The 14,310-nt window shown below is 39.3% G+C and overlaps 1 pseudogene; it reads right to left on the bottom strand.

Moving 5' to 3' along the window:
* Positions 1-2,780: 2,780 nt before the first annotated feature.
* Positions 2,781-5,135, bottom strand: LOC129500083 (zinc finger protein 493-like; annotated as a pseudogene).
* Between the last annotated feature and the right edge of the window lie 9,175 nt (positions 5,136-14,310).

Raw genomic sequence — 14,310 nt, 5'->3', positions numbered from 1 at the left:
TGGTGATTTTCTGTGGGTGTATACTTCGATTTTCTCCTTATCTATTATGTATTGACTACAGGTTTTTACTTTCTGGTTCACCAAGAGGCTTAAAGAAAGACCTCTTTTAACAGTTGATTTTAACTTGTTAACCACTTAATTTCCATATAAACACTTTTCCACACTTGAGAGAACTCTTAAGAAATATGAATTTCCATGTGTATGCCATCGTAGGGAAGACTTATCTACTCTCTTTGTGGTATCTGTGCTGATTTCCTCATTGGAACCACACCACCTGATGTTGAGAATTCAACTTATAACCATTGCTATCATCAAGATTCGTCAGTATTTTACAGGACTGCCACCTCTTTGTCCTTAAAGACCAACTAGCAAACCATTTTATTTAAACTATCACAAAGTTTTTTTAGTTTTAATGAATGGAGAATGATATTCTGAAAACTTATTTCATGGTAACTTACATTAATGTTATAACCATGAAACAGCATCTTCATTTAGATCTTCTTCATATATTCTAATCCATGTTGTTGTTCATCTTCAATGGGAAATGAGGTCTGCATGAGACCCACCTAAGGAAGAAGGGCATCTCATCTTTGATGCAGCAACTCACCATATAATTTCATATACCCAATAGGCATCCATGAATTTCCTAAAGTACAGAATGCATTTAATGTACTAGTCACCAAGCTCACACAGGGTCAGTGTAAAACAAGCACATCGAAATTATACCTTTGCAAAAACCCATCCCTTGTATCTTTTGAAGCATAATACATCATCCTCACATTTAACTTTGTACTATTCCTTGTAAGTATTTGATGTAGAGTACTGTCTAAAAAGGGTCACTTATATACTACTTTCTATTGATTTGTGACATTTATTGACATTTGATGTTCAATAAGTACATTTCTAAAAATTTATGTCTTTCAACTTACTTTCCTTTCTGTAATCTCTGATGTTTTCTAAAGTCTATATATAAAAACAAGGTCTTTCCTCATTCATCTGTTTGTAGGTTTTGAATCTAGTACGCATTTTGGGATATTGATTCAGGAAAATTTTTTTAAAGGAACTGCACACTTTTACACTTTATGAGAGAGATCCTGTAGAGAGCTATGAGTTGAGTAAGGCAGAGAGTTCGGCTAGAGGAGAATCAGGCTCCATGACCGGTTGTAATGTGGGATTCGATCACGGGTCTCCAGGATCGCGCCCTGGGCCAAAGCAGGTGCCAAACCGCTGCGCCACCCAGGGATCCCCACATTTTGGGATATTTCATTACTCTCTTAGTGAATTCCAATTACAAGAACTCACTCATAGTTGCTTTGACACTCCTGGTTATGGTTGCTGTCGTTGGGTACCTGATACTTCTATGATGTTGAGTAACTGGCACTCTCAATGGCCAAAGAAAAACCCAAAGAGGTATTTATCAGAAGAATGTAATTTGAAGTTGATGGTGCAGATTTGCTTGCAGTGCTCAGATGAAGTAATACCGCATGTAATAAACTAATGAACTGGTTATTGTGTGTTTGTCAATGCAATAGGTCACATGATTTGATGGGCAACCAATAAAAGACCTCTGCACAGCTGGAAATGGAGGAGAAAGATACTGATCAGGAAGACACAGGTGTCTACTAGAAAGTTGTTGAACTTTACAACTCTGCTCCTCCAGACCAAGAACATTCTTTACACATATTTCATTACTCTCATGTTATGAATTACCTATATGTGGAGTAAGAGTAGAAAGCAGTACAGTTTACAAATCCTCTCATAGTTGAAGTCTTCTGCCACTACTCTTTGCTATTTGTGTACGGTCAGCTCTTTGGGACCCGGCAGTTTCTGAGAAGAGGCAGCTGAGGAAAATGCTGGCACTCTCAATGGCCCGACGTCCGAAAAACACCAATGAAGAATAACCAAGACTGTGGGTTTAACAATGATTGGGTTCAAGTGTACTCGACAGCGGCGTGGGACTTGGGGGCAGGATTGCTTAGTTTTATGGACTAGTCTAGGCAACCTCCAGAAGGGGATGGAGGAATTTCTCAAGTTCTGTTTACATTTGATATAAACTAATGCAAAAACTCTATTGTCAACAGATATGGGACTTTTTGTCAATGTTAATAGGTAACAAGATTTGATGGGTAACCAAGTAAAGTAAAATTCAGCTCTTATTCACACCTGAGCGGCAGTACCTGTGCTAACGTTGAACTTAAGGTGGAATGGCCTTACTTTCTCGGGTTCACAGTTGGATTGGAGAATTTTTAAGTTTTTCATTCATCATTGTAAAATCAAGGAATATTTTATGTAATTTCGTTGTATACAGTTTTACAATAGGACAATCTGTCTTACAGTAGGGGTTTCCTCTGTTCTTTGATCATTTTCCGTTGAACTCAAGTTTTCTTGTTGCTTAAAAGAACAAAAAAAACTGTGTCTCTGCACAAGCATAGGACTTCTTTGATAAAAAAAAAAAACTAAGAAAAAAACCACGGCCTCTAAATGGCCAATTTACAGTTTGATCAACATCAAGAGGAGAATAGGGAAAAGTGGAATTCTGTGAAAATACTGGTAAAGGCCACCAATGCTTTACATTATTCAGGTCTCTCTCTTTGAATTCCATGATGTCAAGACAGACTTGAGTGCTCTCACAGTTTGCAACAACAACTATATTTATAGTTTCTCTCCATGCCTTGTTCTGTGATGATACTTTTTAAAGTTTTCATTTATCTTCCCACAATCAAGGAGTACATTTGTTTTCTCTTTAAGTATGAATTCTATGATTTGGGTTGTATACACTTTTAGAAGGTCTTGCCACATATCTCACATTTGTGAGGTTTCTCGCCAGTATGAATTCTGTGATGTTGAGTAAGATCTTGCCTTATAAAGGTCTTGCCACACTCCTCACATTTGTGAGGTTTCTCGCCAGTATGAATTCTGTGATGTTGAGTAAGATGTGATTGCCTAGCTCACAATGCCACATTCCTCACATTTGTGAGCTTTGCTCTAGTATGATTCTGTTGATGTTGAGTAAATGTGAATGCCTAGATTAAAGGCCTTACCACATTCCCCACATTTGTTTAAGGTTTCTCGCCAGTATGAATTCTGTGATGTTGAGTAAGAGTCGAGTACTGTGTAAAGGCCCTGCCACATTCTTCACATTTGTAAGGTTTCTCTTCAGTGTGAATTCTGTTATGTTTAGTAAGACTTGAATGATGGTGAAAGGCTTTACTTGGTAGGTTTCTCTTCAGTGCCACATTCCTTTACATTGTAAGGCATTCTCTCCAGTGTGAATTCTGTGATGTGAGTAAGATAGATAAGGCCTATTAAAGGTCTTGCCACATTCCTCACATTTGTAAAGGTTTCTCGCCAGTATGAATTCTGTGATGCCTAAGGGTCGAGTACTGTTTAAAGGCCTTGCCACATTCTTTACATTTGTAAGGTTTCTCTTCAGTATGAATTCTGTGATGGTTAGTAAGGCCTTGAATGCTGGTGAAAAGGCCTTGCCACATTCTTTACATTTGTAAGGTTTCTCTCCAGTATGAATTCTGTGATGTTGAATAAGACATGAATGCTTGTTAAAGGCTTTGCCACATTCTTTACATTTGTAAGGCTTCTCTCCAGTGTGAATCGAGTGTGATGCTTATTAAAGGCCCTGCCACATTCTTCACATTTGTAATATGAATGCCTAGTAAAGGTCTTGCCACATTCCGCACATTTTGTGAGGTTTCTGTAATGCACCAGGGTATGACTTGTTTCTGTGATGTTGAAAAGGCTTCAGTATGCTGTGTTAAAGGCCTGTGTGCCACATTCTTCACATTTGTAACGTTCAACTGTAATATGAATTCTGTGATGTGTATAGAAAGGTGTGAGCGCTGGTTAAAGGCTTTGCCACATTCTTTACATTTGTAAGGTTTCTCTCCAGTGTGAATTCTGTGATGTTGAGTAAGATATGAACGATTATTAAAGGCTTGTTAAAGGCCTTGCCACATTCTTTACATTTTAAGGTAAGGTTTAACAAGGTCTCGCCAGTGCCACATTGAATTCTGTGATGTGAGCGCTGAGTAAGTAAGTTCAATAATATGAATTCTGTGATGCCTTGTAAAGGCTGCCTTGCCACATTCTTCACATTTGTAAGGTTTCTCTCCAGTGTGAATTCTGTGATGTTGAGTAAGATATGAGTGCTGTACTAAAGGCCTTGCCACATTCTTCACATTTGTAAAGGTTTGTGTCCAGTATGGATTCGCCTATGTCTATTTAGGGTTAAGCAGACTTTTAAAGGTTTTTACCACATTCTTTCACATTTGTACGGTTTCTCTCCAGTACGTGGACCGTGATGTTGAGGTAGTACTGAGTCCAAGTCAAAATCTTTGCCACATTCCTTACAAATGTCACTTTTCTCTCCACTATGGACTGCCTTATGTATACTTAGCCTTGATCCTTGACAAAACATGTTCCCAGGTTGATTACACCTGAATGGGGTTTTTTCCCACATGAATTCTCTGTTGATCATCAACATTGGAGGACTGGTTAAGAGCACTCTCACATTCATTTTTAGATTCTCTCCTTATTCATACTACTTTGTGTACTAAGGATAGAGTTTTGATAAAAGACTTCCCCACATTTACTACACTCATGATGGTTCCCGAGAAACTGAGTCCACACACATGGACTAACATTGGAGCCCTGGTTAAATGTTTTCTCAGATTCACTGCACTGAGCAACTCTGTCTCCACTGAACAGGCTCTGGTAATTTTGTAGGATCGACTCCTTAGTGAAACACCTCTCAAATGGATCCTGTTTAGCACTTTGTTCTTCATTTTCAAATCTCTGATTTTTAGAAATATTTGACTGAATAGTCAATCCAATTCTTTTTTCACAAGGGTTCAAATAATTATTTTCAGCATGGACTAGGTAACTTCCCAGATTTTCCAAACCGTCATCATTCCCTAAATATGTAAGTTTGAACATTTGATTTGAGCTTTTGTTTTCAGAAACACACTGCTTTGTGGAAGTAGCAGACTTAAAAAGGGAGGTTACTGAAAATGTTCTATATCCTTCACCATTTTGGGCAGGGAGATTCTTACTATGCGCAGATATCTCAGTATGGTTGTGGCCTTCATGATGTCTTTGATGCCCTTCACTCTCTCCATCATTGTGCCAGTCTGTCATGAAGTGTAAATTCTCAATGGCATTATTTTTTAATCTACCCATTGACACTCTTTGGAAGGAAGCTTCGATGCTTGGCTTTGACAGCAAGCTCTGGGTGTCACGTGAAGATATGGCTGAAAGAAATCAAAAAAGAGAAACGTAAAATTATTCCACTTACTACTCTCAGATGAATATGCTGACAACCACTAATAGATAACCTAAAAAGCAGTCATAGAAAATCAGCAAATGGCTCAGAAGGAATCATCAGGACTTTGTTTCCTCAATGGACACATAAACTAACACAGAATGTACTGACCACATAGCCTCATAGATAGCTGTATACAGCTATAGTAGTGTAGTGTAGTACTGTCATGCTATAGTACAAATTACTTTCTTATATCACAAAAAAATCAGGAAAGTCCCGTGAGTCCAAAGTTTGCAAAAGGGAGGAAATTTAAACATAAACACAAAAGAACAAAAGAGGAAACAGCAAAAATAGGAAAATATCGGGCAGCCCACGCGTGGCTCAGTGGTTTGGTGCCACCTTTCAGCCCAGGGTGTGGTCCTGGACTTGGTAGATCAAGTCCACACATCTGGCTCTCTGCATGGAATGGAAGTGCTTCTCTTCTTCCTGTCTCTGCTCTGTCTCTCTCTCTGTCTCTGTCTCTTATGAATAAATAAAAAAAACTAAAAAAAAAAAAAAGGGGGGGAAATTATCAACAAGAACGGGAAGAGTTGGTTTTCAGGAAAGATCAACAAAATTGACAGACTTTTAACAAAATCAAGTAAGAATGCAAAAAAAAGGCCAATTAAAATCAGAAGTGAAGTGACAGCAGACAGTATTAACTGATACCATAAAAACACAAATAACAAGAAGTGACAATGGATAACTACATGTCAAGAAAGGAGATACCAAAAATGTGTATAAATTTCAAAAAAGATGTAAGCTCCCTAGATTTCAGGATTCCAATAAATATTTCCTGAAGAAATATTTAAACAGTCACAATTGATCTACAACTACTAAGTAGATGGGAAAAGTAATCTAAAACTTCCCAACAAAGAAAAGTCTTATTCCAAATGAATTCACTGGACAATTCAGAGATTTAATGTAAAAGTACTTTATTTTTCTCTTAAAAGATTTTATTCATTTATTCATGAGAGACACACAGAGAGAGAGGCAGAGACACAGGCAGAGGGAGAAGCAGGGCTCCATGCACAAAGCTTGATGTGGGACTCGATCCACAGACTCTGGGATCACGCCCTGAGCCAAAGGCAGACGCGCAACCGCTGAGCCACCCAGGAGTTCCATGGAAAAGTATTTCAAATCTCTTCCAACATTTTTCAGGGAGTGAAGAGAAGGGAAATTATATCAAATACTCTCTGTGACTCCAGTGTTACCAGGTTGTCAAAGGCAAAGGAAGACTGTACAAGTAAAGAAGATTACACACTACTACCTGTGAGGCGCAGTTTATACAAAGTCCACAATAAAAAAAGCAAACGAGCACACTGAATCAAAAGCACATTTTACAACACAATTAAAGGCAATTCTTCCTGGAATTCAAGGGTGTTTCAACATATGGAAAACTATGAGTTAAAGGCTCCACATTAACAGAATGAAGATCAAAAATGGCAATCATATTGCTGCAGAACACAGAATATGAGCATACTGGACAAATGTTTCATTATTAAAAACACTCAATAAAGTAGGAAAAGAAGCAAAACACCTTAACTTAATAAAGGCCACATAGCTACGAAAACCTGATATCTAATATATTCAATAGTAAAAAAAAACTGTAAGCTTCTTCTGTATGATCATAGCAAAGGGATTTCACTTCTATTCAACACAGTACTGGATATTCTAGTCGGAATGGGGAAAAAAAAAAAAACATAAATGAATCCAAATGGGAAAAGAAAATGCAAGTTTATCTCTTTACGGATGACATCCTTAAAAAACCCTAAAGAGGGATCCCTGGGTGGCGCAGTGGTTTTGGCGCCTGCCTTTGGCCCGGGGCGCGATTCTGGAGACCCGGGATCGAATCCCACGTCGGGCTCCCGGTGCAAGGAGCCTGCTTCTCCCTCTGCCTGTGTCTCTGCCCTCTCTCTCTCTCACTGTGTGCCTATCATAAATAAATAAAAATTAAAAAAAAAAAAAAACCCTAAAGAATCCTTATTTTTTTTGTTGTTTTGTTGGCTATCACTGGTATTGTTTATTTCTAGTAATTTTTTTCTATGACACACTCCATTTTCAATTTTTTTAATACTATAAATGCCTGAATTAAGTTGCAGTTTCAATTTTTTTTTCTTTTTTTTTATTTATTCATTTCTTTATTATAGTAGGTTCCATACCTAACACGAAGCCTAACTGGCTAACTGGGTCCTGAACCCAAGACCCTGAGATCGAGACCTAAGCTAAGCTAGATTAAGAGTCAGATGCGTAACCGACAGAGCCACTAGACACCCCCAACTTTTCTTCTAAAGGTTACAAGACAAGGAACCAGAAAAAAAAGAAACTTAGCTGTGATCAAGTAGAGAAAGGAACAAAGAAAATCAGAGATAGAGACCATAATAAACAGTAACATTAACATTGACATAAATGCCCAGATTTTCCCAAAAAATAATCAAAATTTAACTACATTAACTAAGAAAAAAGGAGAGAAGCCTCAAAAAGTAAAACAAGAAATGGGACAGAAAACACAACAGATAACTACAGAAATACGTAGTGTGATAACACATTGCCATGAACAATTATATACTAACAAATGAGGTAACTTAGAAAAATCCCAGATAATTCCCCTATATATATATATATATAAAAACTACCAAGATTGAAATAGAAATCTTAAACCCAACAAAGTAGATCTTCACAGACCAATAACAAGAATGAAAGCTGAATGTAGAATAAAAAAAAAATTCCAGGCACAGAAAAGCCCAGGACCACATACCTTCGCTGGTCAGTTCTACCGAACATTAAAAAAATAATAATAATAACTAATGACAATCTTCAATAAAATCTTACAAATAGTGGAATGGACAGAACATATTCAACATCATCCTATGAGGCCTAGCATTACCCTGGTACCAAAGCAGGATAAACACCATACAAGAACAAAATTAGTCTAGTTTGTTTGATATAGGCGTTGCTACTCTGGCTTTCTTTTGACATCCATTTGCAACTTAAATGTTTTTCCATGCAAGTGTTAGCGAGTACCTAGCACCATAGGATCAGATTCCAATAACACTGACCATATCCCCTCTGCTATATCCTTTAGCCTCAAGATTTATCGATTCTGTAACTGAAAGCCTATACCTTCCATTCCCCTTTACCCAGTTGGCCCATCATCCCTCTCCATTCCACTCCAGAAAGCAGCAGTTCTGTTTGTTTTTGGAGTGGGTCTGTTTCTGCTTTTTTGTGGTTTCTTGCCATTGATGACAATGAAAATAGACCTAGAAAATATTGTGCTGGACATGTAAATAGACCTAGAAAGTACTGTGCTGGTAAGTCAGGCAAATAAAAGCAAAGTAACATATGATTTCACTTACAGGTGCAGGATAAAAAACAAGTGAACAAATAAATAAAAAGGAGAAACAGACGCATAAATATCAATTTCATTTTTTATTTTTTAAGATTTTGTTTATTTATTCATGAGAGACACACAGAGAGAGGCAGAGAGAAAGGCTGAGGGAGAAGCAGGCTCCCTGCCGGGGATCGATCCCAGAACCTGGGATCACAATCTGAGCCGGACGGCAGATGCTCAGTGACTGAGCCACCCAGGTGCCCATCAACTTCATTTTTTAAATAAACCCATGGATAATCCCAAGAAGTATAAAAATTCTATGTTCCACATATTCTATAGTGGAACAAGCTCGCCTATAACAATTTTCCAATGCTAGCAGAAGACAGAGGACTCTCAGATTCAAGTCCAAGGATCTTAGGGTTCATGACACATGAAACAGCACCAATTTCTTGATCATGCTAATTTCACTGGCCAGCTCCAAATCCCCATTTCACACATGTAGATGCTGCATATGCAGTGGGTCTGTGTCACATCTATGAGGCCCTTGGCACAGGGAACCCCAATATCTTGAAGGAACAGAGAGCATATATCTTCCTGAACCTTTGCCATAGAAGACGATATCCGTTTTCCTCTACACTTAACAAATCTGTCGTCCACCTAAGGGTAAGATATTATCACTATATTTCAAAGCATTTTAATATTCGCGCATCAGCGGAAAGTCAATTAAGGATAAACACACTTTCAGTGCCTCTATCCTTAACGTACAAAGTAACTTAAACCCACAGAATCATTTCCCAACAAAATCCACCACTCAGTCTGACCCCAACATGTCTCCTGACTAATTTTCCCAGATGTGCACCACCTCACCAAACACTCATTAGCCTGACACAGGATCTGGGATAAATCTATTCAAGTGGGTTGCCTGCGTGGCTCAGTCAGTTCAGTATCTGACTCTTGATTTTGGCTCATGTCATGATCTCAGGGGTTGTGGGGTTCAGGTTCCTCAACAGACTCTGCACTCGGTGCTCAGCATGAAGTCTACTTGAGATTCTCTCCCTCTCCCTCCCACCCCATCCACATACACCCTCTCTGTAAAACAAATAAAGCCTTTGGAACTTGAAAAAAGCAGTTTATATCAGGAAATATTTTTCAAGGCTATCATTGGCAGGATACAACGCAGAAGAATTGGGTGACTTCTAACATTCACTTCTGCACTGTTCCTGTGGGGCTTGCATTCAACCACGTAGACAAATCCCAGTACTCATGAAGGTCTACCTTAAACTTCTGTAGTGAACTTGCAAGGGAGATGTGTGAAGAAACACCTAAACTGTGCAGAAGCATATTAATTTACATGTAGTTGATGACAGATCTTGTACTTCTAACCCAGGCAGAGCAGGTCCTGGAAACAGTGGAATCATGCCTCATTACAAGAAAATGGCTGAGAATTGGGAAACACATAGGATTTAGGGCAGAGACGTTCACCACCCCATCAACAAGAAATATCAAGAACATAGAAAAATAAAAAAAAGAACAACATAAGGGCGCTTGGTGGCTCAGTTGGTTAAGCCTTAGTTTAGGTTGTGAAACCAGGTTCTCGGACTGAGCCCCATGTCAGGCTCCCTGCTTGGTGCAGATGCTGGCTTCTAACTGTCGCTCTGCTGCTCCCTTGCTTGTGCTCTCTGTCAAATAAATATATTAAATCTTAAAAAAAAAAAAAAAAAAAAAAAAAAAGGGCAGCCCGGGTGGCGCAGCGGTTTAGTGCTGCCACCTGCAGCCTGGGGGCTGGATCCTGGAGACACGGGATCAAGTCCTATGTCGGGCTCCCTGCATGGAGCCTGCTTCTCCCTCCCTCTGCCTCTGTCTCTCTCTCTCTCTCCCTCTGTGTGTGTCTGTCATGAATAAATAAATAAAATATTTAATAAACAAAAAAAATTAAAAAGTAAATAGACAATAAAAGACATGATGAGATCAGGTAATGAAACAGGTGATCACAAGGACAAAATTCTTTGGGTGGCCCTGAAATGAGGTGAAGATTGGGAGGAAAAAAAAAAAAAAAAAAAAGAAGATTGGGAGGAAATGTTAATCTTATTATGAATACAGCTGACCTACTGCTTGTGCCTGGAGTAGATGAAAATCATGGAATTGCTGGTCCAGGTCACAAGCTCACAATATGGTATCAAGGAATAACAACAATGGTCCATAAAGCAAATGCATCAGTTTGATAAGATATCACAACCTTTTTTATTTTTAAGATTTTTTTTTTATTCATGAGAGACAGAGAGAAAGAGAGAGAGGCAGAGACACAGGCAGAGGGAGAAGCAGGCTCCAGCAGGGAGCCCGACATGGGACTCGATCCAGGGTCCCCAGGTTCAAACCCCAGGTTGCAGACGGCGCTAAACCGCTGCGCCACCAGGACTGCCCGAAATGACTAATGAAAGCGAATGAAAAGAAACCATAATATAACACTTTCAGAACATACTTCAATTTGTTAGCCTTGTTGAGAAAAAAAGAAAAAACTGAAAACCTCCGTCACTACACAGAGAACAATGACTCTTAAGACATCTCTGATTGATATTATATAGATCATTATGATGCTTTTAGAAAAACAAAGGATTCTATCTCTGTGGTCTTAGTATATGAGAAAATTTCTAAAAATGATTAAAAACTACCAAGCATAAAGTTTGAAATGACAAACTGGATTACATTAAGAACTCCTCTGCATCATAAGCTCAAGACGCAGAAATAGAGTGAGAGAAGGAAAAAAGGACCCATTCTCATAATATATATATATATAGATCTATAAAGCCTGAAGAAAAAAAAAAAAACAAAACAGAAAAAATAGGCACAATAACCCAGCAGACGCTTTGAAAAAGAGATTGTCAAGAGATGAAGAAGAGCCACATCAAAGAGACTAAGAAAGTTTGTGACACTTGCCCACAACAGCAGCAGCTCACCCTCCCTGACACTCGAAGGCCACCCTGTGAAAAAACTCTTAGCTCTCCTCAGGAGAGAAAGAAACGAGTGACCCGTAGGTTCAGCGATCTGGATCCGTGGCTGCTGCCTGAGGGACTTGTTTCTGTCACGCATGACATGGAGGCAGAGGGAACGACAGCACCCTCTGGATGCATTGTCGTGGCTGCTCAGACAAAGGGTGAGTGTTTGTTCAAACAAGAAAGAGACTACAGAGGTGAAGCAGAGGAAGGAATCATTTTAGGCATCGGACTCTTAATTTCGGGTCAGATCATGGTCACGATCCTTCAGACTGTCTCTGAACTCTGTACTTGCAAACTGTCATCCTTGGGGCACCTGGATGGCTCAGTCGGTTCTGCGTCTGCTTTCAGCTCACATCCTGATCCCAGGGTCCTGGGATTGAGCCCAGGTCAGGCTCCCTGCTCAGCTTGGACTCTGCTTCTCCCTCTCCCTCTGGTCCTCCCCTGTGCTATGCTCTCATTTGCTCTTTCTGTCTCTCTCAAATGAATAGATAAAAAATCTTATGGAAAAATTAAAAGAAAAAGAAAATGGTCATGGTGTAACTAAATACACAAGTAAAACCAAAACCACAACTAACTAATGTAGTGGAAAGTCCGAGACAAAAGGAAGCACATTGTTATGGAATTACAAAGCCAGAATAAGACAAAATTTAACGCTAGAAAAGCGACATTAAAATAGATGCATTAGGGATCCCTGGGTGGCGCAGCGGTTTGGCGCCTGCCTTTGGCCCAGGGCGCGATCCTGGAGACCGGGGTTCGAGTCCCACCTCGGGCTCCCGGGGCACGGAGCCTGCTTCTCCCTCTGCCTGTGTCTCTGCCCCCCCCACCCTCTCTCTGTGACTATCATAAATAAAAATTTAAAATAAAATAAAATAGATGCATTAAAAATACGGGATCACTGGGTGGCTCGACGGTTTAGCGACTGCCTTCAGGCCAGGGCATGATCCTGGAGTCCCAGAATTGAATGAGTCCCACATCGGGCTCCCTGCATGGAGCCTGCTTCCCCCTCTGCCCTTGTCTCTGCCTCGCTCTCCATCGCTCATGAATATATAAATAAATAAAATCTTTCAAAAAACAAACAAACCAGATGCATTATTCTCAAGGAAACTTTCTATAAAACTAATTTTAAACTCTATGTATCAAAAAAAAAAAAAAACAAGCATGAATTATTGGCTGGTTTTCACTGACCACAGTATAATAAAGAATATTCATTAAAATCAATCATTAAAAGCTGTAAGTGAAAATCATACGAACAACCACTTAAAAAGGCATTACACAAATGTATTATTTTATTAATATATCCCTCCTTGAACAGAGAATTTAAGGCTACAACCCACTCCTTAGAACCAAGGAAATAAACGACATCTTCATTTCTAAATAAACACCAAGAAAGTTGCAAAATATGCTAAAGGCCACTACACATAAAATACATATTTGGGATTAAATTCAGATATATTCCAAGGAAAGTAGAAGAAAAACCCAATGACTAATTTTCACTGAAGTAAAATTACATTTATGAACAAAAGCTTTCTTTAAAATACAGGAATTATACGAATTATACCTCCACCTCACTGCTTTTTTTTTTTTTTTTAAGACTTTATCCATGTATTTGAGAGAGAAGGAGAGAGAGAGAGAGCACAGCAGGGGAAGGGCACAGGAAGAAGCAGACTCCCCACTGAGCAGGGAGCCCAATGGGGAGAGGCTGAGCCCCAGGACTCCAGGATCCTGACCTGGGACCAACTGACTGGCCACCCAGACATCCCTCTACCTCACATGCCCATGTCATATCAGAACTTTTGATCTAATGAATAACAGATGAATCTCATATATAACTAATAAGAAAGTGAAAACACACTTGACAAAATAAAAAGAAATTTCTGTCATACAAGACAAATTCATACAATGATGCAAGTATTAAGAAAGAAGGTAAAAATTGAGAATTTATTATAGCCTTCAAGTTCTAAGGTCTAAATGTTCTAGCTCCCCCATGGCATTAATTTAGGTAGGAATTCTAGGATACAAACAGATACATTATATTATTACACCACTGAGGAATGGAACACACTGTTATATCCTAATTTCAGTTCATACAAAGAAAAAATTAACTTTCAAAGTGAAATAAAGGATTAGATTTTCTTATTTTAGGGAGGTGCTTTGTTTTCTGATGAAATTCCTGAGTGTCAATTTTGTACAATCAAGATTAAAGCCTCCATAACATTGGAATGCATAAGCCAGAAAACGGGGTATCTGTCTCCAGTGTTCCCAGGATTTCTGCACCAAACCTCAGTATGCCCACCACTACCCCAACATGCTTCTCACGACGCAAAAACAGAACTTACAAAGGGCTAAGGCTATGGATCCTGAGAAACAGGGAGACTTCCCCAGGACCCTCACAGCAATGGAGAACCTCTCAGATCATGGAGACCCTCCCACTCCCAGGGGAGTCTCCTGGCCCTCCCTGTGGAAGTGATGGGCCATCAGTGGAGCTGAAGGAGAATCCTTAGAGAAGCTAAGAGCTTGATAATGTTGGATAGCACATGTCCCTCTGTGACAGGGAGAAAAATATAAACTAGGTTTCTCAAGAGTGTATCCATTCAAGGAGAACTACTCCAACCACAATTTAAGGTCTCTCTTCCTCCTTCACATGTGGACCGCACCTCTGTCATCTGCCTCAT

The sequence above is a fragment of the Nyctereutes procyonoides genome, unplaced genomic scaffold, assembly GCF_905146905.1.
Source record: "Nyctereutes procyonoides isolate TBG_1078 unplaced genomic scaffold, NYPRO_anot_genome, whole genome shotgun sequence".
NCBI classification, from domain to species: Eukaryota; Metazoa; Chordata; class Mammalia; order Carnivora; family Canidae; genus Nyctereutes; species Nyctereutes procyonoides.
Note: the sequence above shows the minus strand (reverse complement) of the source record. Positions and strands in the feature narration are given on the sequence as shown.